At 44.6% G+C, this 26,352-nt stretch overlaps 3 non-coding genes across 3 annotated transcripts; 2 read left to right on the top strand and 1 right to left on the bottom strand.

Moving 5' to 3' along the window:
* Nucleotides 1–32: 32 nt before the first annotated feature.
* Nucleotides 33–196, top strand: LOC115802274 (U1 spliceosomal RNA). The gene has a single exon (XR_004022705.2). It is a non-coding gene; the product is annotated as a U1 spliceosomal RNA (small nuclear RNA).
* Nucleotides 197–14,636: 14,440 nt separating this feature from the next.
* On the top strand, nucleotides 14,637–14,710 carry TRNAN-GUU (transfer RNA asparagine (anticodon GUU)). Its single transcript has one exon. It is a non-coding gene; the product is annotated as a tRNA-Asn (tRNA).
* A 6,695-nt stretch (nucleotides 14,711–21,405) lies between these two features.
* TRNAV-AAC (transfer RNA valine (anticodon AAC)) lies at nucleotides 21,406–21,478 on the bottom strand. The gene has a single exon. It is a non-coding gene; the product is annotated as a tRNA-Val (tRNA).
* Nucleotides 21,479–26,352: the final 4,874 nt, after the last annotated feature.

The raw sequence follows: 26,352 nt of genomic DNA, 5'->3' as shown, positions 1-26,352 counted from the left end.
GAGGCTGCACTGTGCCTGCGGGGTATGTGCCCCTAGTTACCTGGCAGGAAAGATGCCATGATCATGATGGTGGCTTTCCCAGCGCGACGCTTGTCCATTGCACTCAGGTAGTGCTGACTTTAGAGATTTCCCCAAATGTGGGAAACTTGACCTCGGAATTTGTGCTAGTAGGGGTATGTATTTGCGCTCTCCGCTATCTCTCTGTGTATGGCAGGGGAGTTCTCTTCCGTGGTGCCTCACTGCACTCTACTGGCTCAGGCCCAGGGCGAGAGGCTCCCTACACCCAGGGCTCCAACCCACATCTTCCTGGCTTTCCTATTCCGGGACCAAAGTGTATGGATGGGCCCTGCTACTTGCTTCAGGCCTCCTGTCTGCAGGCTTGCCGGCAGGCATCTGCAAGAGAAAGGCCACATGGCGGAGGTGGTGCGGAAGCGTGGGAGAAGTCACCCAAAGGCCTCGAGCTCCACAGTCCCTTTGGGGCCAGATCGGCACCCCTTCCAGGAACATGGAGGCCGGAGGCCTGCCTTCGCAAGGAGGCTCCGGGGGCCAGAGCGCTGTATCCCTGCCCCGGGTTAGCCAACTCTTTTGGTCTCTCACCCGGCTTTCCCTTCTCCTTCCTCCTGTTCCACCCCAGCAGCGTTCTTGGGGACAGTAAGCTGTACCCTATCACCCCCTAACCCACGCGTAATGACCCAGTCCCTTCTCCAGTGCTTATGAAGAGAGCTGAATCAACGTTTTCTAACAACGGGAGGAGAGAGAACCTGCGGCGACAGGAGGCAACCCGTTCTTATGCTGGTTCTTTTGGCACAGTCCATTGAGGCGCCCGGCTCAGGAGCCTGGAATCGTCCCTCCTGCTTGAGGGACCTGGGTCGCACGCGGCCCACGGAACCGGCCAAGTTGGCGTCTCTCCCACTGCCTCTCAGGGAACAGCAGGAAATCCTGCGGGGTCCACTCTTACCCAGAAGAGACACCCGGGAAATGATCCAGCAGAAGCCCGGACCCTGCTCGATAGACCACTTCGGAGCGACGCTTCTGTCGGCCGGTTCTTGAGAGGAGAAATCATTTAGGACAAGGCGTTCTTCAGTGTCTTGTCTCAGACAAGAGTGAAGCAGGGTGATTCTTCCAAGAAGCTGGCAGTCCTGATACCTGCGGTCTCAGAGAGGCTTGTGGGGCAAGAGCGCCCTCTCTCGACCAGGGTTATCCAGCTGTTTCGGCCTCCGCCTCTTCCTCCTCTTCTCCTTCCCCTGTCGTTTTCTATCTTGGTGTTCCTTGAGTGCTTATCTTCCTTTTGTGCCTCGGAACCTCTCACCCTCTACCATGGATTACACATTTTCCTGGGTTGTTCTGAGCTTCAAATAAGGAAATGTATGTAAGAGTGCCACAAATGCTCAAAAATTTTGATCTCATTATTTTATCAGTAACATCATCTGAATCATCAGGATTGTCTAACTCCCTTTTTAACAATTGCATTTTAATTGTCTGAATATATTAATGCACATTTAAACACCATATAATTTTTGAATAATAAATTGCTTCTGATATTTTAGTATCAAAAATAATGCTGTAGGGCTTCCCTGTGTCGCAGTGGTTAAGAATCCTCTTGCCAATTCAGGGCACACGGGTTCGAGCCCTGGTCCGTGAAGATCCCACATGCCGCGGAGCAACTAAGCCCGTATGCCACAACTACTGAGCCTGCGCTCTAACGCCTGTGAGCCACAACTGCTGAAGCCCGCGCACCTAGAGCCCGCACTCAGCAACGAAGATCCAATGCAGCCAAAAATAAATAAATAAAATAAATAAATTCATATAAAAAATAATGCTGTAGAAAGTTCTTACTTGTAAATCCTTGGCAATTCTGTAGGACAGACCTGTCCTTTTTTCCACCCTGTAGCCAACCTGTCAGTGTTAAATACCTTTAACAAAAATTTTACAACAATCAAACGCTTGGGGCCAATTGCCTTCGCTTGTTACCGTCTCAGTTCAAGGACTCTAGGTAATTGGCACAATACCCTGGATTAGCTAAAATGGAGAATTTTTTCTCACTCTCTTCTGTTTTGTCTCCTTTCTTCAGTTCTTAGGTAACAACATCCTAATAAAATGGTTGGCAACAACAACACAAGTATATCACTGTATCTTGGGGAAAGTTAGTGCTTTCCTTGTTCATATGCTTGTCTACCCAATTTGTGCTTGGAGCCAAGGAAGAAGAGATCTGCCATGGGCTCCACTCTTGCACTCTTCTGGCTGTGCCTTCTTCCATTAGGCAAGGATCATGTGGACCCAAGAGGACATTCCCACATGATGCCCATGTCCTCCCTCCCCCATAGGGCTGTCAAATGTGTAACGAATCCCAGAGTCCCTTGCCCAAGTGTCTTTTAGCTCATGTATAGAGACTGTGGATCTTTCTTCCTCGCACTGTCAAACTGAGGGCAAAATGTACTTTTGTTTGTTTGTACTCAAACCGAGGGCTTGTGGGCAATGTGACATCAAGAGACCACTTTTTAGGGAGAGCTAATGGATGTAGCATGGATGTGTTGGAGGTGCAGGACACAATCTGGTTCCAGCAGGCCAGTAGGCAAGTGGTGATGGATGTTCTCACCATGCTTCCTTTTTCTGGTGTGTCACTCCAAAAAGTATAGGAATTCTAAAATCCTATACATTCAGGTGATTATAAACGTATAGTTTTCAAAGTAAGAGAATACAATCTATTTCAGTTTCAACTAAGAGATTTTTTTTTAAAGCTTGATCAGTAGCTTTAAAAAAGATAGACCCATGGTAGATGCCAAGCTTGTCACTAACATTTGCAGGTGCCAGTGCAAAAAATAAAAGGAGAGGCATCAAAGCTGCTTACACTCTGAGGTTGGAGTGCCAAGATAGCTTCTTTCATATTCTGTTCCAGGGGGCCTTGAGTACAGGAAACATGGAAGTCAAGTTTTGGTCCCAGACTAACTTGAGAAGTCATATAGGAGGTCCTCACTACATTAAGCTGGGACCCCAAAATCTTAAGCCCTCAGGGGTAAGGGTCATCCGATCTAGTCCTGTCCCTTCAAATCCCAGAGCTCTTTGGACAAGGCAGCCTTGGTGCCACAAACAGTATAAAGAAAAAGAAAGTTTTAAAAGTTCATGAGAAATCGTGGTCACAGACTTGACCTCTAGCAGATTTAGCCTTGAGTACCCACAGCCTGGGTAGTCTGAGAAACCATAAGACAGCAACTTGGTGTGTTGTTTCCCAGCTGGTAACAAACCTCAAGAGCCTATTAGAGGAGAACATATTCAGAGGAAAATATATTCATTCTAGGGCTGTAGAGGTGTCTACAAATAACATTTCAAGAGAATCAACTAGTATCTAGAATTCAGTTATAAAATATAAGAACAAAATCTCATGTATTTGGAATTTTACAAACACTTCTACCAATCCTTGTATCAAAGCAGATGTGAAAATTAGAAAATATTCTGTATCAAACAAAACTGAAAATACTATGTATATGCAGAAGGTGCAGCTAAGCCAGTCTTTAGAGGACAATACACAGATTTAAATGTAAATTATGAAATTCAAGGCTGATTTCTGAAGAGCTAAATCTCCATCTCATAAAGTTACAAAAAGAATAATGACAACAACAAAAGCAGATAGGAGCAGAAATTATATATAAAACCAGGAATTTTCAAATTAGAAATAAAAATACAGAAGAAAAAGTATAAATGGTTGGCTCTTTGAAAAGACTGCTAAAACTGTTAAGAGAGAAGAAGGAAGTCATTGCTGCTGAACCTGTAGACATATGGGAACAATAAATGAATCTCATAAATACATATATGCCAACAAATTAAAAATTTGAGAGGAACTGAACATATTCCAATAATGATTCTAGGGGGAAATGAGCTAGTCCTACAAGCATTAAATTTTTTAAAATCAGAATTTAAAAATCTTCCTGCAAAGAGAGCTTCAGAACGAAAAAAGTTCATTAGAAGAAATGATTCCCGAGCAAATAAATTCCAAAAGTATTAAAAGATGGCATATTTTCTCCAACTTATTTTATGAGTTTATATTGGAACCAAAAAACGGCAATGTAAAAAACAGAAATTATAGGTCTGTCTTATTGCTGAATATAGCTGTAATTAAAAAAAATAATCAAGCAATGTATTAAAAAATATATATTGTGAGAAAATTGGTCTTATCCTGGAAAACAGTTGATTCTTGTTAGAAAATAAATTAATCTAATTTACCACATTAACAATGTAAGGGAGAAAAATAATAATCACTAAGATACAGAACAGGTGTTTGAAAAAATTCACCATTGATTTACCAGTTTTTAAAACTTAAGCATAATAGTATAGAAGAGAACAGACCTAACCTGCTTACGGGTAGTTTCAAAAACAAAACCAAAAGAAACACACAAAAAACCTTCAGCGAACATTATAGCTGATGATAAAATACTGGCTTTCCCCCCTCCCCCAACCCTTACCAATCAGGAACCATCAGGAATCAGACAAATAGGCCTCACTCTGACCACATCTTTTCACCACTGCGATGGAGATATTAGCCAGTGAGGAAAGGCAAGAAAAAAAAAAGAAACAGTATAAGATGTGAAGATGACCAAAAAACAAATAACCCAATCAAAATATGGGCAGAAGACCTAAATAGACATTACTCCAAAGAAGACATACAGATGGCCAAGAGGCACATGAAAAGATGCTCAACATCGCTAATTATTAGAGAAATGCAAATCAAAACTACAATGAGATATCACCTCACACCAGGCAGAATGACCATTATCAAAAAATCTACAAACAATAAATGCTGGAGAGGGTGTAGAGAAAAGGGAACCCTCTTGCACTGTTGGTGGGAATGTAAATTGATACAGCCACTATGGAGAACACTATGGAGGTTCCTTAAAAAAACTAAAATTAGAGCTACCATATCATCTAGCAATCCCATCCTGGGCATATATCTGGAGAAAAACATGGTTCAAAAGGATACATGCACCCCAGTGTTCATTGCAGCATTATTTACAATTGCCAAAATATGGAAGCAACCTGTGTCCATCAACAGATGAATGGATAAAGATGTGGTACATATGCACAATGGAATATTACTCAGCTATTAAAAAGAATGAAATAATGTCATTTGCAGCAACATGGATGGACCTGGAGATCATCATACTAAATGAAGTAAGTCAGATAGGAAGACAAATATCATACGATATCGCTTATATGCAGAATCTTTAAAAAAAGATACAAATGAACTTATTTACAAAACAGAAACAGACTCATAGACTTAGAGAATGAAATTACGGTTACCGGGGGGAAGGGGGGGAGGGATAGATTGGGAGTTTGGGATCAACATGTATACACTTGAAAAAAAAAGTAAAGATGAAAAATGAATACTATAATTATTTACATATATGAAAGATAAATTACTAGAATTATTAAAAGAACTGAGTTTATCTGGTATATATAAAATTTAAAAATCAGAGGAACTGAGCTAAATTAAGGGTTTAAGAAGAAAAGGTATTAAAAACGTTATAAATATTCAACAATTGTAGCATGCAGTTCAATCACATGCACTGGGGAGGGGACGGGGGAAATGAAATATGACACCTACCTCTACCGTAACCAAAATCATTTCAGTGTGGATTAAGTACCTAAAATGAAATGAAACTTAAAATGATTTTAATTGGTATTATGTAGCAAGGTACTTCTACGATCTCAAAGGTAAGCAAGGATTTTAAAAATAAGACAAAAAGACTAATTCTTAATGAAGAGACTGATCAATCTGAATACATCAAGCATCTCTGTTCATCAAAACACAGAATAAAGAGTAAAAAGACACGTCACAACTTGGGCGAATGTATCTGCAGTCAGCATAATCAACTGGTACTGAAGATATTTAATGAATTCTTACAAAACAAGAAGAAACAGACAGACAGACCTATAGGGAAATCAACAAGGTCTTGGGGGGGGAACCCCTTATATGAGAAAATCCAAGTAGCTAACAAACATGTATTGGTGCTCAAATTCATTACCAATAAGGGACATTAAAAGGGAAACCCACATGAGATAACATTCAGATTGGTGAAGAAGAAGAAGGAGGAGAAGGAGAAGAAGAAAATAGGAGTGGGGATGAGGTAGAAGGTTATTACCTGTTAAAGTGTGGGAGGAATTGAGGAATTGCCATCGTTTTATACTAAAAATGTGGAAGGACAATCTCAGAATATGGAAACTCTTGAAAATGAATAAATCATGTTTTTCTTTAAAACAGAAAGGGTGGGTAACTCCCAAAATGTCACTGATCTTTGATTCCCCTACTGTTAGGTAGGGGAATCCTCCACAGATTTGGGGGAAAATTAATCACTCCTAGTCTCTCTTAAGGCAGCCACACCCCTAGTACCCTCAAGTCGGAATCCTTTAGAAGGAACCTCCAAGAGCTATAAAATAAAACCGGATAAACATATCCCAGATTCTGTTGCTCATTTTCCCTTAAAAAATAATATATATATACAAATTTTCAGGCTAACACCTGTTGACACACATTGCCAGGTACACAGGATCCTTCCTGCAACACCGACGGGCCCCTGGGACACGCAGAGACCGAAGTGGTTGACGATGTTAAATTTAGCACAGTGTCCGGTGCACAGACTCGAGAGGCCTCTCCCCACCTCTGTGCAAGGCCTCCTTTTCGAATCCCCCCTCCTGTCCACGCGGATTCCTCCCCACACTCCTTCCTCTTCCTTGGGCTGCTAGCGCCTCCCTGGACACTGAGGTGTCTGCTGGGCCCCGCAGATGCTCTTCTTTTGGGACCTTCCTCTCTTGATTCTCGCTCTCCGGTGAGACATGGCCCAGCCGTCAGCCCAAGGTCCAGAGAGTGAATCAGTGACCTGATGGCTCTTTGGGTTCCTAGGATCTTCCAGGAGAAAAACTGAAAGTAAGGTGGCTGCTGCGCTGCGAGCCAAAGGCTACTCTGTATGTCCAAACACCTGAGGGCCACAGGGCTCTGCAAAGCCCCAGTTTAGCTCGACTCCTTACAGTCTTCTGCTCAGAACTGCCTTGAGGATTTTAGTTCTCATTTTCCTACTCCTGGTGGCCAGAACCACGGAATTTTCGGACTTGACTGTGCACCACGCAAACAAGGAGGAAGCATGAAAAGTCGGGGAGGGAAAAAAAGAGAAAAGCACTGTGCATTGGCTGGGAATCGAGGCTGGCTCTCCCGCGTGGGAAGCAAATGTTCTACCACTGAACCACCAATGCTTCTCCCTGGCCACGTCTCTGACAGCTCTCCAGAAAGCATCTCCAGAGCGACCGAAGAACCGGGGGCGGCGAGACAAAAAAGTTCCAAAATAGGCTTGCCCCTTTGTCTTTGGAAGACAGAGCTCACAGACTGACAGGCACCCGAAGCAAAGGCTTGCGAAAGAGACTCGCAATCAGGCAACAGCATGGAGTGGGGACAGTCAAATGAAAATATCAAAATATCAGTTTTGTCAGCTCACAGCACAACTCTGATAATTTCACCCATTGATACTTTTCTAAAAATAAGTCCGCTCCTTATGTAAGCAAAGCACCAAAGCCTATGCCTCATATGCATCTCAGAGTCACAAATGCTAAAACTAAGCACAACACCGAGTCCAATTTAGGAGATTAGATTCTCCCATATAATCAAGCATTGATTGCAAACTTAATATTAATTACTCTTTTAATGATTATGGTATGTCACATATCCATCCAAATACTTTGAACACCTTAAAAAGTAGACACATATTATTGTTATAGTGGTTACAAGACTGACTCATTATTCTTGTACAAAAAAAACAGTTACAAAGAACTAACTCCGTTAACCAATGTGTTTCTTCTTTATCTCTATTTTGATTCTGGCTTTTTTCTAATTCCAGTCTAATTCTGCTTCTGTTTCTTATTTCTTCCCTGGATTAGAATTTTAGACCGAACAATTCTACTCCTGGGTATATATCTGAAAGAAAAAAAACACTAATCTGAAAAGATACATGCAATTATTTACAATTGCCAAGGTATGGAAGCAGCCTAATTGTTCATCAACAGATGATAAAGTAGATATATATAATACTACTCAACAAACTAGTGAATATAACAGAAAGAAGCAGAAGAAATATTAATATATTGGCCCTCTGATGAAATTGAAATACAGAGAGATTTCTTTCCCAATTTTTCCTGGGGGAAATTACACTGAAGAAAGGAACCTGGGAGGGGGCTCCCCCACATGTTGGGACTTAGGAACCATTATGACTTTCGGAAAGATATGAGCTGCAGACATGCAGTCATGCTTCTCTTGCTGAGAAGCCAAGCTAGGTGGAGGCTGAGTCAGAAACTTGAGCTCAACAAGGAAAGCGACCATCCCCTCGACCCTGAAGAGCTTTGGCTCTATCTGCCCTCTGCCCAATACCAAAGACACAGGCCAGCTCTGGCCATCATGCCTTCATTTACCAACTACATCAACCAGATCTACATGTATTCCCACACGTCTTTCTAAACTACAAACCTGCACTTTCCACTCATAACTCCTAAATCACAAGTCGATGCCTCCTGTGCGTCTCAGAGTCACAAACGCTAAAACTCAACACAACAGTGAGCTCCCTGTCAGCGTCACACATCACCCTCTGCCTCGACACTCTGTGATCACACCCAGGCACAGTGTCTCCCCAAGAGTAGTGTGCACTGTCTCTCAAGCGTTTCAATCAATCACCAAGACAACACCGAAATCTGTTCCTACCCTTACCTAGTGTGTTTATCCTCACCACCAGCCACCCTGTTGTCCAAACCAGACCTTGCTACCCTCTTTGGATATACTCTCTTATCCTCCTGGCACAGAAGTTTATGTGCAGTATAATCAAGAGATCGTGCTTAACTTTATTGGGTGCACCACTGGCTTACTGCCACTCTATGCCTACACTCTTCCACCCATTAATACATTAATACATTCCATCCGTTAATACAACCAGATAAAAAGCCGGCCTCCCTACAGCCAGTCTAATCTACACTAATCCATTTGCCACACTGTATCCTGAGCGACACTTCCGCAGCCTAAATCTGGACATGCCTGTTGCCTAAAGCCACCTAGCATCCCCATATTCCTTCACTAAAATGTCTTATTACCTCTATGACATGTACTCTGCTTCCCCCCCTTCCTTATCATCAGAATATCTCTTGCCAATTCTCAAATCCAACAACAGTGAAGTACTTGACCTGTCAGGAACTCTCTCACTCTCAGGGACTTGCTTCTCTCTACAGGGGATGGCCTTTCACAACTCCCTCTTTGTTCTTCAAATTCATTCTGATCCTTCAGGTCTCAGTTCAGAAGCCTTTTTCCTCTGGAAAGACTTTCCTGACTGTCAGAATTGAATATGTGATGTGTCAACTTTTATTTTGGCATTAATTGTGTTCTAACAAAATCACATTTTACTTGACTCTTGTCTTCTGAAGACATATTTTCATATGAAAAAGATTCATATTTCCCAGAAAACTAAGGTTGTATACGTAAATAAAATATTCTCAGGAGGTAGAACAGTGCCTAGCATAGTTTATAGTCTAGGGTTGTTAAATAATGAAAGAGAGAGAGAGGAGCAAATAAGGAAAATTTCTCTCTCTCTCTCTCTCTCACACACAGACACACACACACTCACAGATAGACAAAAGAGAAAAGAAATTTAGCTAGATAGGCATAATGATTAGTCTGCAAAGTAGCAAAACTCCAGCAGAGCAATTGAAAAGGGTAGAGAATACAATGATCAAGAATAAAGTTTTGCTTGAATGTAAGGTAGTAAAAAGACCTTGAGTGGATCTTCAGAGTTGAAAATAAGTCAAGAGCTGGAAAGGAGAGGGGAAGGATATAGTGTGATGTGGTGAAGGGAATAAACCTTGGCGTGAAAATTTCACTTAATGCTCTTGTGTAGGTCTTGTAAGACACAAGAGTTTGAAAGCTGCCCATTTTGATCCTTAGACTTTTCTAGGGACTTAAAAGAGATGCCAAGAGAGGAGAGAGGCTCTGGGGCCCTGGAGTGATTGTGCGTGGGTTAGTGCTTGGCCTGTGCCAAGCTAATTGTAAACAAAAGAATAAAAAAGGAATAATTTGGATATCAGAATATCAGACAAGGCAAAGGGCAAAAGAGCTTTACATTAGATAGAAGAGTAACATTCTAGCATCTACCCAGAATCGAATGTAATCGTTTTTCTCTGGCATGCCCTCTTCAAGTGGCCAAAGAGGGTGGGGCTAAAGGGAAGAAATCTTGAGGGAAATTTTCACTTATTCACCCTTTTGTAGGTCTCTCTCAAACACAAGAGCTTAAATTCAGGACCATTTGATCCTTGGCCTCTTTCAGCGACTCAGAAGAGCATCTTATCTGGTTAATTTTATTTATCCTGAAGAGAATAGATTAAATTCACTTAACTGTCCACTCTATTAAATTTTGTTATAATTTATGTTACTGTAGTTGAATCAGGGCAGGAGGAAATTAAATTGCTTAAAAAAAAAAAAGCCTTAGGAGGAGAGAGGTTTAATAGTCACTCAGGTCTGGAGTAACTCAGGCACATCCCCAAACCTCCAGCCTCCCAGACCGTCCCTGAGTCCTGAACGCCTGTTTAGGGAAAGAACTTGTGCTTGTCTCAAGATTGGGGGGAAAGGGTTTGGGAGGCACCAAGCAATGGGAGGGCAAAGAGAATGCATCCTCAGTGAAGAAATGAAGTCCAGTATTTTGATTTGAATGCTGCAACTTGGTGGTGTTTCCTGACCTAAGCCTCCTACACAAGGCTTTGCTCTGGGTGTGGTTTTTTTTCGGGGTGGGGGGGGAAGCGGGTTGTTCTGCCTAATAAAGAGGCCTGTATAAACTTATTTTTGGAACTGGCTTTTCAAAGTCCTTCCCGAGACCCTGCCTGGTGACACCTAGTCTAGCAGTACAGACCAAGGCATTGGTGATTCAATGGTAGAATTCTCGCCTCCCATTCGGGAGACCTCGATTCCCAACCAAAGCATAGCTTTAGCTGCGGGGCCCTTCCCGGTATAAGGAGCTGAGCTCAACAGGAGTACTTTTGCAGCGCTCTGAAGCCACGTAGTGATCGCGCATGCGCTAGTGCTACAGGGCAGAAGCCACCTGGCGAGAGCCTGTCTTTGAAGCCCCAAGTGTGTCTGTCTGCTGGATCTCTGCGGTTTGGAACACTTGAAACTGAAACCCTTGTTACTACTTATCCTTTCTCCTATCCTATCCTTGGACTACATCGCACTATGGAGTGGGGATCAAGAAATGAAGGTCACTGAAGGACTATAGCTGTGACGGGAGAGTCGTCAGGGGCCCAGGGAGGCGGACGCTTGTGGGGAGGAATTCGCGTGGAGATGAAGGAAGTTGGAGAGCGGGACCTCTGACCTTCCTGGGGAGGTAGGCCCTAGTTTGCGGGTCTTGGTAAAATTAAGAACAAGAATGAGCCCGCAGTGGAGCGGCGCACCCACGAGAAAATCATTTTTATCTTGCCTTTTGGTTTTACACTTCAGCACTCCAATCTTCTGGTCAGTAGATCTTTGTTTTTGCATTATTAATACTCGTTAGAACTGTTTGAGGATTACAAAAACATCGAGCACATAGCAGAGTTGTCATATTCACTCCTTCTTTGCACAGTTTCCTCTGTTACTTACATCTTGCCTTTATGTGATACACTTCTTACAATTAATAAACCAATATTGATACATTATTATTAACTAAAGTTCATGGTTTGCATTAAGGTTAACTCTCTTTTACTATCTCTATAGTTTTGCCTTCAATGTCATATAATTAGAATCATACAGTATGCAGTCTTTTCAGACTGGCTTTTCACTTAGTAATGTGTGTTTAAGGTTCTTTTGATTATAGTCCATTTCTTTTTATTGCTTAGTATTATTCCATATTTTGTTCAATACATTCACCTATTGGAGGGCATCTTGCCTCCAGTTTGGGGCAATTATTAATAAAGCTGCTTTAAACTTTCGTGTGCAAATTTATGTGTGGACATATGTTTTCAACAGATCTCTGTAAATACCTAGGAGGAGCACGATTATTAGATCATATTGTAAGGCTATGTGTAGCTTTTGTAAGAAACTGTCAAAGTCTCTCCCTAAATGGCTGTATCATTTTTCATTCCCACAAGCAATGAGTGATGATTTCTGTTGCTCCACAATCTGCTGTAGCATTTGGTATTGTTCGTTTTTTGGATTTAACCATTCTAATGGGTGTGTAGTGGTATCCCATTGTTGTTTTCATTTGCAATTCCCTAATGACATGGGATGTTAAGCATTTTTTCATATGCTTCGTTGCCATCTGTATATCTTCTTTGGTGGGATGTCTGTTTAGATCTTTTGCAACTTTTTAAACTGGACTAAAACATTTTTCTTATCATTGAGGTTTAAGAGCTCTCTGTGTATTTTAGATACAAGTCCTTTATCAGATACTTGTTTTGCAAATATTTTCTCTCAGTCTGTGGCTTGTCTTTTTGTTCCCTTAACTGTGTCTTTTGCAGAGCAAAGATTTTCCTTTTAATGAAGTCCAATTTATCAATTTTTTCTTTCATCAATGGCACTTTTGGTTTCATACCCAAGAAACTTAGTGTCAAGCCCAAGGTCACATAGATTTTCTCCTATGCTATCGTCTGGAAGTTTTATAGTTTAACACGTTCCTTTTAGGTCTATGAACTATTTTGAGTTACATTTTGTGAAAAATGTAAAGTCTGTGTCTAGATTTGTCTGAGATTCTCTTGCAGCTTGGCTTCTGCATAGAAATTATGTATGCCATTAGATGCACTCAAGAGAAATTGTAGGAGTGAGAAAAAGCAATTTTCTGCAGCTGTTGCTGGTGGCACGTAAGGTTATGGAACCATGAGTGTTTAGACACACCTGTGACTGGCAGCCATATTCTAGTGTCTAGTCACCTTTTTAGTGCTCTTCAGTGGCAGTAAATATTCCACTTCTCTATGACCTGCCTCACTGCTCCCCTTCATTCCCCCATACTAAAACCTCTAGGATAGAAGGCCATTGGTCTTGCTTTCCTTGCCAATTTCCTGTCCATTGCTCTCTTTCCTTCAGTGGACATTTATTCTCATATCCACAAATAACTAGTAGAATGGCATTCATATGAGCCTTTCCCCAAAGCTGTAGTTTGAAATTACCCAAATGTCCATCATTTGTGACATGGTTTTACATTAGTGTAATGCTTATCATTAACACCAAAATTAAGGTGTGAGAAACTCAATAACATACGTATATATCAAAACATAATGCTGCTTGTTAATAGCTAGATAGAAAAATTATATATTCATTCATATGAACTTGAAGAAAGGACAAGCCTAATCTGAAGGGGTAGACATCAGAGTAATTTAAAGTAGCAGGAGATGTACAGGCATTACCTGGAGAGTATCAAAGGGCCATGCTTGAATGATAAAAATCTGTCAATCCTGGTGATGATCACACATTTCAATAGTTAAATAGCTGCCCATTAATGATTTGTGCATTTTGTTCTGTAAACACACATTAATAATTTCCTTTTAGGATTGGTGGGCGGACGTCAGAAAATCCAGTGTAGACCATGATCGGTTTGCAGTATACTGTAAACTCTTTAAAATCTGTTTTATTTTGTGTAAAAAAACATGACTGATGTTTGAAACATTTGCACCAAAAACCAAAGCCAAACAAAATCCCCGTGTGACTAGACCATTTCCTTTGTGGAAGTTACACATAAGACTCATTTAGAGCTTGAACCTGATCTTTAGATATTTTCTCTTAAATGGTGAGACCCGGAGCACATCCAGAGCTCTATAGCCTAGTGCACTGATGGGCTGACCTCCGTTCTCCTTACCTTACTCCGTTTGGACAAGCCAGCGACAAGCTAAGAGTTGCTTTGGTAGATACAACGCAAAAGATGGGGAAAACACTGCTATAACCCGGACTCGAGCCGAGGTTGCTGCGGCCACAACGCAGAGTACTTAACACTATACGACCACAGCGCGCCACCGTGCTGGCAGTCAGCTGCACTCTTGCTCTTCTCATTTTGACATAAATCCGTTCCAGTTACTGCTCTGCTTTGTTGTTGGATAACTGCAGGCACTCCTGATTTTCCTTCACATCTTCCCTCCGTTATCCCCTCCCAATTCTGACGCATTTCTCATCTCCCCTGTGTCCAGCCCTTGTCTCTGCACAGCCTTCCAGGAAGTTATCTTTGCTTTGTCCTTGCCTCCCCTGCTTCATTCCCGCCTCTTTATATTTCCCTTTTGAGCAACCCTCCCCAACCCCTCTTTCCCGCTCCCGCGGCCAAGCCCAGATGGTCGGGTGAAGACGGAGCAAACGGGGAGCCATCACGAAGCCCACGGGGCGTTCAGCTTCCCTTGGACCCTACTCGGCTCAGGCGGGTAGGGTCGCGACCCCTGGCGTCTCCGGGGCGCTGGCAACTGCTGCGGGTGTGGAGCAAGGCGCGGCGGGGACGCTGTGCTCCCTTCTGCCTTCGGAATCGCCCGACGCACGGCTTTCCCACGGAACGAACGCGCTGCGTCGACTCCACGTCTCCGGTTGTCCGAAGTTTGGAGCCAGCTCCTCAGTCCTGCGAAAGGCGGACTTGCTCTCTATTGAGATGAGGTGGGGGAGGGGAGAGGAAGGGCAAATTGCAGGTGTCTCTGTGGCGCAATCGGTAAGCGCGTTCGGCTGTTAACCGAAAGGTTGGTGGTTCGAGCCCACCCAGGGACGGGCCTCATCGTTTTAGAGTGTAAAGGGTTTGCGGTTGTTTCTACCCTGTACACTGCTCTAAAAGTGCAGAAGCCCTCCATTACTCTTCTGTCCCCCAAGTCTTATGCACAACAGGAGGACGTAGGCCGAGATCATCACTGATCCTCGCAGAAGAGCTCTGGAGGAAAACAGGTCACTTGGAATCCAGGATTCCTCATCTCATCGTTATCTTCTGGGTTCCTTTTAGCAATGAAGTTTCTTCCATAGTTTGTTTGTACTAGTATTTATTGAAACCTTTCCATATAACTTTGAAATTAATTTGGTCCTATGCTTTTTTTTTAACAAATAAAAAATCATTCGTGTGCACATGTCTATAGGGTAAAGTTCTGGAAGAACAACTGCTCTATCATAGTATTTACATGGTTTTGTATATGGTTCCATTCTCTCACCTTCGTTGGCTTATTAGCTATAACTCTTTCTTTTGCTATTTTAGCGACTGCTTTAGACTTTACAGCGTATATCGGTAACTTACCACAGCCTGCCTGCCAGCGATGCCACACCTCTTCACATTTCTCCCCTGCCGGCCTTTATGCTATTGTCATACATTTTACTTTGCATATGTTATAAACCCCACAATCCATCGTTGTTACTTTTCGTTAAACTGTCCCATGTTTTTAAAAAGATTTAAATAGTAATAATAATACCAATAATAAAAATAAATGTTGTATATTTTCCCTGCAGATGCCATTTTGTTGTCCATCAGTTTGTGTACATCTGGTGTGAGTTTCCTTTTTCCTGGAGGACTTCTTTAACATTTCTTGTAGTGTGGGTCTGCTGGTGATGAAGTCTTTCAACATTTGTATGTCTGTAAATTTTTCACCCTTATTTTTCAAAGACTCTTTGGGGGGAAGAAGCATAGAATTCTACGTAAACTTTTTCTTCCCCTCAGTCCTTTAAAGATGTTGCTTCACTATCTTCTTATATCCACTGCTTCTGATGAGAAATATCATATAATCTTTATTTTTTTCTGTATGCACCATGTCTTATTCTCCTGGCTTCTTTTGAGATTCCTTCTTTTTCAATGGATTTGAGCAGTTTAATTATAACGTGTTAGGTGTGGTTTTCTTCACGTTCCTTGTGTTAGGGTTCATTTGGTTCCTTGGATCAGTGGGTTTATAATTTTAATTATGATTGGAATGTTTTCTGTCATTGTTTCTTCAAAAATATATTCTTCTGGGCTTCCCTGGTGGCACAGTGGTTGAGAGTCCATCTGCCAATGCAGGGGACGTGGGTTCGTGCCCCGGTCCGGGAGGACCCCACGTGCCGCGTAGGTGCTGGGCCCGTGGGCCATGGCCGCTGGGCCTGCGCGCCCGGAACCTGTGCTCCGCAGCGGGAGAGGCCACAGCAGTGAGGGGCCCGCGTACCGGAAAAAAAAAAATTCTTCCATAAAATTCCCCCCCATACAGTGTTTTCAGGGACTCCAATTATATTAGGTCTTTTAAAGTTGCCCTACCCTTCACTTATGCATGCTCATTAAAAATTGTTTTTTGACTGTGAATTTCATTTTGGATATTTTAAAATTGTGGCTTTGTGTTCCACAGTCTTTTTTTTTCTTTTTTTCTGCAATGTCTCATCTGCTGTTAATTCTAGCTGGTGAATATATTATCCCAGACATTATATTTTTCATCTCTGAAGTTTGAGTCTCAACTTTTGTATATGTTCTACATCTCTACTTAGCTGTTTGGACATATGTAACACAGTTATAATAACTATTTTAATATCCTCTCTACTAATTTTAAATTATATCAATTCTGGTTCAGTTTTGATTGATTGATTATTTCCTCCCTATGGGACATGTTTTCCTGCCTCTTTGCATGGCTGGTATTCTTTAATTGGATGCCAGACCTTGTCAGAGTTTCCCTTTTAGGAAACTGGCTATTTTGACATTCCTATGAAACTTGAGATTCATTCTGGGGAGCAGTTAAGTGACTTGTAATCAGTTTAATGTCTTTAGAGCTTACTTTTATGATTTCTAGGTAGATCAGTCTAGGACTGAGTGGTCCCACTAGTGAGGCAAACTTCCTGAGGGCTCTTGCCAATGGCCGATGAATGAGGAGTAGTCCAGTATGGCTGGTGGGACTGAGTAAGATTTTCTGCCCTGTGTGAGTACCAGGCACAGTTCCATGATCTTTTCAGAATTTTCTTTCCTTGGCTTCATGCAGTCCCTCTGCAAGTAGACCCTGATCAGAACTCTGCTGACTACCTGAGGAAGATCTTTTTCGTATGTCTGGATTCTCTCTTCCATCTCTCTCATCACTGGATCTTTGTCCTATGGACTCCAGCTACCTTGCTCTCCACAGACTCTCAGCTTTATCTCCTCTATCGAGGACCTAGCCTCAGATCCTACTCTTCATGCCCAGCTTTGAATCTCTCTGGAAGCAGTAAGCTGGGCCAATGGTAGGGCTCACCTTGTTTGTTTGTCTCCTTTGTTGCCGGATTTCCAGTGTCTGGAAAACTAGCCTTTCATGTCTTTTTCTCTTTTGCTTTTCTTGGGGGCAGGGGAGAAGGGAAGGGTGAGATTTCAAGCAAGAGGGTAAATATACAATAATTTCTGTCACTCCACATTTGCCAGAAGCTGAAGGCATCTTTTTATATGTTCCTAGTTTGGCTTCAATAGGAGTTGTGCTTATTTATATTCCAATGTATTATTCCAGCCTGATGAAAGACCCTTTTTCTTGCCAGTACAACAAGCTTTGTACATCTATCTGATATTCTAAAAACGGGAGTGGTGCCCTCTGGGCTCAACTAAGCAAGAAATACAACAGAAAGACAATGTGGACATTACCCAGAGACACCTACTGCATATGTTCAGCAACTAAACCTCCAAGATGTTTAGAAAGTCTTCCAACAATTGTAACTGTTTTCAGTGGTGACCTACATAATCGGGTCCAGAGAAGACTGATTAGAATGACCTGAGATTGCTTCCTGCCAAGTAGCTTATTGGTTGGAGGTGGGGAAACCATTGGTCTCAGACATTTGTTCCTCTTCCCTTTCCCATGTGAATTGCATTTTTGCCTTTGTTGAATGCACACAATCTAATGACTGTGTGCATCCTATACCAGGGTGAGCTAGCATACTGATAACTGTCACTATGTAATTCCTTGACAGTGTTTGGCTATTTTTGAAGAAACAAATTACCCCATTTGAGACAAATCATGAGAACCAACAGAATCCTACTGCTAATAATGCATCAAGTGCAGACCTGGACACAAAGAGTTATTGGCTCATCTTCCCTTGGTTCTTCTGTTGAATCTCATGAGTATAATTGAGCTCTTTGGCTTTTACACACTAAATATGGTTCCTGGACAATCATTCTCTCTCTCAATCACTCTCTCTCTCTCTCTCTCTCTCTGTTTGTCTTTGTCTGTCTGTCTGTCTCTGTCCCTCATACTCTAGACTGCCCCCAATCTTACCCACTTTTCTCTCCTCCTCTTCTGCTTTCCAGGATCTCTCATTAGAATGTCTTCAATCACTGAGCACATATTAGGGGCTTACTAAATGCCAGGCCCTACTCTGGGAGAGATACTGCATAGTGAGCAAACCCAAGGTCCCTGCCCTCCTGAGCCCACATCTGGAGGCATCCAAAAAAAAAAAAGTGTGGCAGGAACACAACAGCTTGGCACTGTGTCCTTTCCAGGTGTGTCCTCCCACCCCTCTCCCGGGGCACTAGCAGTGAAAAAGAAGACAAGGAAAGCCTAACAAAGAAGGGAAAAAGGGTGACTCATGATCTAGAAGGCAGGTAACAAAGAACAACCCCCTACACAAATTTTTAAAAAATAAAAACACTTCAGGAAAACAGCAAGTGTCCAGTGACAGCTCCTTAATTCCTGGAGCAGACATTGCATGTGTTTTACACTTCTTAAAAATGACAGTGTTGGCCATGCTCACAAACATCCCTTAAAGTACTGACATTTCCTCTTAACCTGTTACCATATGGCCACTTTATAATCTATAAAAATATGAGGCAAATGACTGAAAAATGGTAGGTGGAATAATTAACACAGTTACTTCTAGAATTATAAGACTTAATCTCCATTTAAAAGATACCATATGGTATATTTAATTTACTGCAACACATATTTTTAAATCTTATAAACTTAAATATTTATGGAATTTAAGTTTGCTTATTGGACCAGTAAAAATAATATAGCAAAATTAGGCAGTTCAGTGTCATTAGGATTTTGAAGAGAAAATAAATCTGAGACTTCTACAAAAATAGAACTGGAGTTCTTTGCTACCAATATTTTCTTCATTATTAGAAGAAAATAGCTCTTAGAGATTATTAAATTGGTGAGATGCATAAAAGGAGTCATCTTTATAAGTATGACATGACAAAAACATTGTCTATGCCATTATATGTCAATTATTAGAATTCTTTAAAGTCTTTAAAAGTGTTTTGTTTTTGTTCTGTTTTCTTTTTGCTTTTGTTTTTTTACCTAGCACTGAAGACCACAAATTTATCCAGAGCTAAACTTCCCCCAACCCCCTGCCCTGAGTTACATGTCACCAAGAAAGAAAGTTCAAGAACAAAACCCAACCCATTGATGCCATCCCCTGGGATCCCGGAACTAGAAGCTCAGTGACTACCCCACTTTGGAGAGAGGCACAATGGAATATGTTCTGCAAACCAGGATGCCTCTGTCTGCTTGGACTCAGACTGGACCCTGGCCCAGGTCAAGGCCAAGACAAGACTAAGTACCATTATCACAGGGCAGCCACCCGCCCTGACAGCACCCATGCAGACAATTCTGGGAAGCTCTTGAGAACTTTCCCTCTCCCTTTAATGTATTTACCACCTGCTCCACTCATCCTCCCACCACAGGAAAGATCCTTTACCTTTCTATCCAGTCAGAACCCTTTATGCTCCCTGCAGGGCACAGAGAGCGTGGTAAGCACCAAGGGGGCAGCTGCACCTCCCTGACGGTTACTCCCAAGGTAGGTGGTTCTAGAACTCAGATTGACCCAAGACCTCACGGGCCAACAAGAGAAACAGGAGGAGTCTGGATGGCAGATGGTCTGGCGGGATTCCTACAAGCACAGGGCATGCCTGGCCTGCACTTGGGGGAGAGCCGAATAAAACACCACCTGAAGATTCTCTACAAGCCTGGAGAGAACAGATTCCAGGTTTCTGAAGTGGCAAGAAGGGCCTCCTCACGAAGACGAAGCTTTCTCCTGTCCTTGGAGGACAGGTCCCGCAGAAGCTGGTTTTGAAGGAGATGTCAAAGGAAAGGAGCAACAGTGGCCTAACCAGTGATCTTGAGTTGAGATGTCTGTAAGTTACTCTCAAATGGTGTAGCAAATCATGTATATGGAGAGAGAGTGAGAAAGCAAGCATGGGAAAATGTTAACTGTGAGATTAGGTACAGAATAGACAATGTTAGTGTTTCAAAATTTTTGTGTATTTAAAAGGTTTTATGTTTTTGTTTTCTTAATGAGTTTTTCGAAGTTAAGTCCCAGGTTCTCTTTGGATGAAAACTCCACATATGAGACACTAGGTTTCTGAAATAAAGGAAGAAAAGAGTGGAGTGGAGGGCAGAAGCCCTGGTGGTTCATCACATTTCCCCTCCCCCACATGGAGGGTGCCTGGCAATAGGAACCCTGAGGAAGGTCTTGCATCGCCCTTCTGGCAAACTACCTCTGTTCGGGAAGAGGAAGATTTAGTGCAATTTAGAGGTTTCCTGACCTGGAATCGAATCCGGGCCGCAGCAGTGAAACGCCAAATTGTAGCTACCAGGCAACCAGACATAACAAACCTCCATAATTTGGCTTCTCCAGTTGAAAACTGTAAGAGTAAGGTTAGATTTTTGAGAATGGCAGAGCAGAAAAGGAGGCGATTCCCAGCGGCCCGCGGCTGAAGGCAGCTGTGAAAGGCTCCCAGCCCTTGCACCGCTGCTCATCACCTTTCACCTGTCCTGTTCCGGGTGACGCTTTGGGCTCTGAGGCCAGGCCGCAAGGTAAGTGGCTGGGTTCCATCCTGGTCTAGCTTTAGCGCTGTGTGCGGCAGAGCCAAGGTCATGCTCTCTTTCTGAACCTCGGTTTCCTTATGTGTCAGGTGCTGACTTGGCTCTCAGAGGCTGATGAGCGATTCCGTCTACTTCCTGATCTCTGAGCTCACTACAGGGGCTCTCCTGATAATGGCACGTGTAAGGACTCCTTTACGTGCCCCTACCAGCTGCAATTCTGGAGCCTGAAATTCGTCTACGTGTCTTTGGGTCGAGCACCCGGTGCCGAGTTGGGTCGGTCTCTTTTGTTCTGTCACGCAAATCAGCGTGTTCCGCAAGCGTGCTGAGGTGGGGTAAGCAAGTGAGCTTCACAGGGATAAACTTCTTGTTTCCAGAGACAAAATACGTGCCAGCGTGTAGAGGAGATTTAGGCGCCACGTGAGAAGGTGAGGGGATTTCCGAATGTAAAGACAACCTTAACTTGGCTTTGTCCTGTGCCCTTCTTGGTCTGTCTGTGGCCTTGTCTTCAAAGCGACACAGAGCAGACAAAGGAGGGATGGTTGCTAGTGCTGAGTAGGCTTTCGGGCAATAAGGGAACTCCTCCTGTATTTCGGGGAGATAAAAATACAGCTGCACGCGCTACCTCAATCCATCCCACTCGCCCCGTTCTTTGGTGTTTAAACGTGAATGTTAGTTTCAGGAAAAAAATGGACGTGTTTCCGCCTGGTTTCGAACCAGGGACCTTTCGCGTGTTAAGCGAACGTGATAACCACTACACTACGGAAACAGCTCCTCCTCAGACCCCTAATGACACATCTAAGAACTGTATCTCTTGCAATGACTGGCCACAAATATTTTCGAAAGCAAAGGACCCTGGGAGCACAGGCGAGCCCTCAGGTAAGGAAACTGCAGCTCCCGAGAGGCCCTCGTTTAGGGTTCCTCGACTCCCCCGAAGCGAGGTCCCTGGGGCCCCCACAGTTTCACTTCCCAATCCCGCATCCAACACACAGCTATGCACCGAGTGCAGGGGTCGCCCCCGCGGACTCTCCAGCTTCCGGAAGCGCCAGGAGCCGGGGGTTAGGTGAGCCTGAGCCCCAGGTGACCTCGCATCCCAGCAGCGTGGACACCACCCCTCCGAGGCTGCGGACCCGCGCCTCGGTGGCCCTTTTCACGGCGCAGGCGGTCAGTGCTCTGGGCTCTCGGAAATGATCGATGCTTCGATTCCACCTGCAAAACATAGGACCCTCCCTTCCCTTCCCCCTCGCTGCCTCCCCTCCCTCCCTCTCTCCCCTCCCCTCCTTCCCCTCCCTCCCTCCCCTCCCTCCTCTTCCTCTCCTCCCCCCCCTCTGCTCTGTCGCGCCTGACCCGCGAGCTCCTTCCTCGAAAGCCCTTTCGCAGCAGCGCTTCTTCGGTGTCCTTCCCTGCAAAGGGGCTTGCTCAGGTGCCCCTGTGGCTTATTCTAGTCGTGTAGTTGAAGTCCAGTACTTTAATCACACTTTCACGTTTAGCAGGAACCGTAGCAAAGGCTGACGTCTCAGGTCATTTGGCTGTTGGAAAAACATCGAACATCAACCCAGGCCTGTATTGACTTCGTTTAAAGACCAGGCCCAGCCGCGGAGGACGCAGGCGCGGTCCACGCCGATCTCACAGTTGTTCATTCCTCCCTCATCGTACTTGACATTCTTCTTGAGGAACAGTTTTGTTTTACCTTTTACAAGGTCTGAAACGTCTTTCATTTGCCTTTTATAATTTTCCAGTTCAACAGGTCATGGAGAGCGAATTTTAACCTAGGAAGACAAAGAGGTAAAGGCGGTTTTGCCAGAAAGCCGGTGTCTGGAGGGGGTTTCGTGTTCACCTCACAGCACACGGCCAGCAGGCAGACGACTTTCTTTTTGCTGAAAGACTTTAATGTAATGTTGTCTGTCTGTGTGTCTGTGTCTCTCTGTCTGGTTTCCTTTAAAAGTAAAGCTTTACAAGTTTGGGGAAGCACGTGTCATTTTCTCCAGTCTTTGTTTTCCTTCTTTCTTATTGTGGCAGTCACCGCGTTTCCTTCACACGTGAGGTTCAAGTGCTGCGATCCCGAGGAAGGCGCGGGCAGCGTGCGCACTGACCCCCAAGCCGCGGGGCTCTGCCTTGTTCCGCGTCGACTCCAAGCGCCGTCGAAGGTGCGACCGGACTGCAGCATCCTCGCCAGCGCTGGACGGCTGAATCCCCAGAGGCGGACTTGAAAATAGCTTTAGATCAGGACATTTCGTGAGGTTTTCCCCCTTTTCCCTCCCCTCCAGGTTCCAGTTTTCACCTCCCACGCGCAGCCAGAGGAACGGATTCGCCGCCTTTCGGTCGCGTCGCCGTCCCACGTGGACAGGACGAGGGGGCGGTCGTCCTTTTCCCGACAGGGGCGGAGGGACAGCGGGTTCCCGAGGGACCACAAACACACACCCGCGCCGCTGGGGCCCGCAAACCCGATCAGGCGGCCCCTGGAGCCTCCCTGCAGCCGCAAGGGAAGGCGCGGGGCTCCAGAGCCGGCGAGAGGAGCACGCTGAGGGCACCCGGCCCCGGCCCTGGCCTCGAGGACGGGGCCGGAAGAGAGACGCAGCCCAGGTAAAAGCGCAAGTGTCGCCCAACACCCCCATCCGAGGTTCAGGGTGAGGGAGCCGAGCGTTACACTGATTTCCCCGCCTTTATCAGGAGAATCGTTTGCCCAAGTCCAGAGTGGCAAAAGGGAGGGACTGTGTAGGCCAAAGTCCACCTGGACTGAGAAGCAAACACGAAGTCCTAACTAACTGCATGTGGGGTCTGAGGAAAACGCTGCGTGAGAGACAACTCTTGGTCGGAGCCTTAGGACCTGGAGTTGGCGTCATCTAAAGCAGGAGAACGGCAGGCGCCGCAGGTAGTGAGGGGAAGGCCCGGAATCCAGGTCTGGGCGCGCAGCCTTGTTTGAAAGCGTCTTCCGTCCAGCCGTCCCCGATCCTGCATCCGCCGGGAGTCTTTTATGGTGTTGGGGATCCCGGGGTCTCATCCCGCGCGCCTCCCCTCCTGTCTCTACAGCCCCTTCCCCGGCGGCCTGCTCTCCACACGCGGTCGCCTGGCAAAGGCGCGGCTCCAGGGCACTTCTGAGGTGCGGCCCAGACGGGGCAATTCGCTCGGGACTTGCGGCCCCGGCGGGCCTCGCGGGCGCGTCCACTGTCCCGCAGAGCGCTCGGCCTTTCGCGTGGGGCTCCTCTTTTGGAGAAAGCAGGGAGGGAACGTTCTTCGGGTACAGTTCCTTGGAGGGAGGTGCGGCACTCAGAACAGGAGGGCGGGAGACAGCAGACACTCATTATAGGCTTCCTACCATCACTTAACAAAGGGCTTGCGTACAACTGCTGGGTGGTCTCTTGGCTATAATTCGGCGCTTTCACCGCTGCTATCCTGGTTCGATCCCAATGAGGGAAGTTTTTTTTGTGTGTGTGTGGCATCTCAGCACTCAGTAATCTTCACTTCCTCCTCACAAGTGTTATGTGCCCCAAGGCACAGATGCAGTAGATCTCTGCATTGAATCCTTAAGTCAGTGAGGTCTGGACCCAGGGTCCAAGGCATCTCCCAGGCTGGGAGAAGGGAGATGTGATGAACAGCCTTGGCAGCCCCTCGCAGGATTCCTATCATCACTTACAAACGCAGAGTGCATAGCTCCCTGGTGGTCTAGTGTCTAGGATTCAGCGCTTTCATCGTCGCAGCCCGGGTTTGACTCCCGGTCAGAGAAGCTCGTTTTTTGAAGTGTCACACGCAGCCGCCTTTACTTCTTCTGCAGAAGTGTGCTGTGCCCCAACGTCCAGATGCATTAAAGTCTCTGCACAGAATTCTGAGGCCATTGAGGTCGGTCTCCAGGGTCCAAGGCAGCTCCCACGCGGGGAGAGGGGAGATGTGATGAGCAGCCTGGGCACTCCCTCGCCTCCACTCCTCCCATCATCTCAGATACCTACAGCCTCACTTTCAGTGTCCATCTAAAGAGAACTTGGGACCTGAGTACCAATTACACCTTAAAAAAACAAAAAAACCTACTTTGAAACCTCCGAAAATTTGCAAGAATAGTAAAAGCATATGTTCTTCACCTAAATGCACCATTTAACATTTCCTCACATTTGCTTTCTAACTCTCTCTCCAATGTACATGACTTGCTACACCATTTGAGAGTAACTTGCAGACATCTCAACTCAAGATCACTGTTTGAGCCGCTGTCGCTCAAAACCAGCTTCTGTGGTACCTGTCCTCCAAGGCCAAGGGGAGATTTTGTCCTGGCAAGGAGGCCCCTCTTGACCTGTTCTCTGCAGGCCATAAGAAGCTTCAGGTGGAAATTTTTTTGGCTCTCCCTGACAGTGCAGGCCAGAATGGCGTTGAGCTTTTAGGAATACAACTAGGCTGTAATCCGCCCCCAGAACCCGCTGCCCTGCAGACTCTGCTTGGTTGTCTTGGCGGGCAGTGGGGTCTTGGGTCAGCCTGAGTGCTAGAACTGCCTACCTTGGGAGGGACCCTTCAGGGAAGTGCAGCTGCCCCTTGGCTGTTGCCTGGCTCTCTGTGCCCTGCCGGGGTATCATTTTACTCATCTTTTTGTTTATAATATTTTTTATGCATACAGTATTATATTTCAACTTCTGTATACACTACAGTGTGCTCACCATCAAAGATTGACTTTCCATCTCTTGCCACACAGTTGACTCCCTTTACTCACTTCTCCCTCCCCCCTCCACTCTTCCCCTCTGGTAACCATTGCCCTGTTTTTGTACCTATGTGTTTGTTTTTGTATGGTTCAGCTTGTTCATTTATTTTTAAATTAAAAAAAATTCCACATGTGGTGAAATCACATGGTATTTGTCATTCTTTGAATGACTTATTTCACTTAGCATAATACCCTCAAGTCTATACATGTTGTAGCAAATGGCAAGATTTCATCTTTTTTAAGGCTGAGAAATTACATGGCTGCCAAACCACTAAGCATTCCCGTGATTTGTCAGTATGAAATACCTTCATTTCTTTCTGATTTAATGGTTTATTCTGCTCTTTGAATGTCCTATGCTCATGGGTATGTGCCAGGTGACTATAAGCTAATAAAGGTGATCAACACAGCACCTTCTATGTTTATGGGCTTAATAAATAAACCACTAATTATAACAGTGCACAGACTCCCCTGTGGCTGTGAGGCAGGGTGAGGAAAGGGGAGCAATATCAAGACAGTTATGTCTGGAACAAAGAGAGTTCAAAGTGCCCACAGCACATAGCCATAGAAGGGGCTGGCAGCATGACAACTATGTTATTTCAGATTCTCCAAAAAGCAAATGCTGAGCAGGATTAAATATACAAGGACTATATTAGGGAAAATACCTATGTGAAAGTAAATAGGAAGGTACTTAGGAAGGATGGGAGACACCTTAGAACATGAAGCAAATCTGACTCTGAATAAGGAAGACAGGGAGAGAAAGTGTCCAAGACTGCCTGCCATGAAGTCTAAATTCATCAAAGTTATTGCGGAGTCACTGAGCCAAAGTCAGCCAACAGAGAGTCCTATGTCTCCCAGGAATGGGTCTGCCTTTGCATTCTCACTGCACTCAGCTACTGGCAGGGAGCAGCCCATGGGAGATGTGGCCTCAGAGATAGATTTTAAAGCATAGCTGGGTCCTTCAGTCA

Source organism: Delphinapterus leucas, chromosome 1 (genome assembly GCF_059928025.1).
Source record: "Delphinapterus leucas isolate spDelLeu-1000000601 "Yukka" chromosome 1, BTC_Dleu_Yukka2, whole genome shotgun sequence".
NCBI lineage: Eukaryota > Metazoa > Chordata > Mammalia > Artiodactyla > Monodontidae > Delphinapterus > Delphinapterus leucas.
Note: the sequence above shows the minus strand (reverse complement) of the source record. Positions and strands in the feature narration are given on the sequence as shown.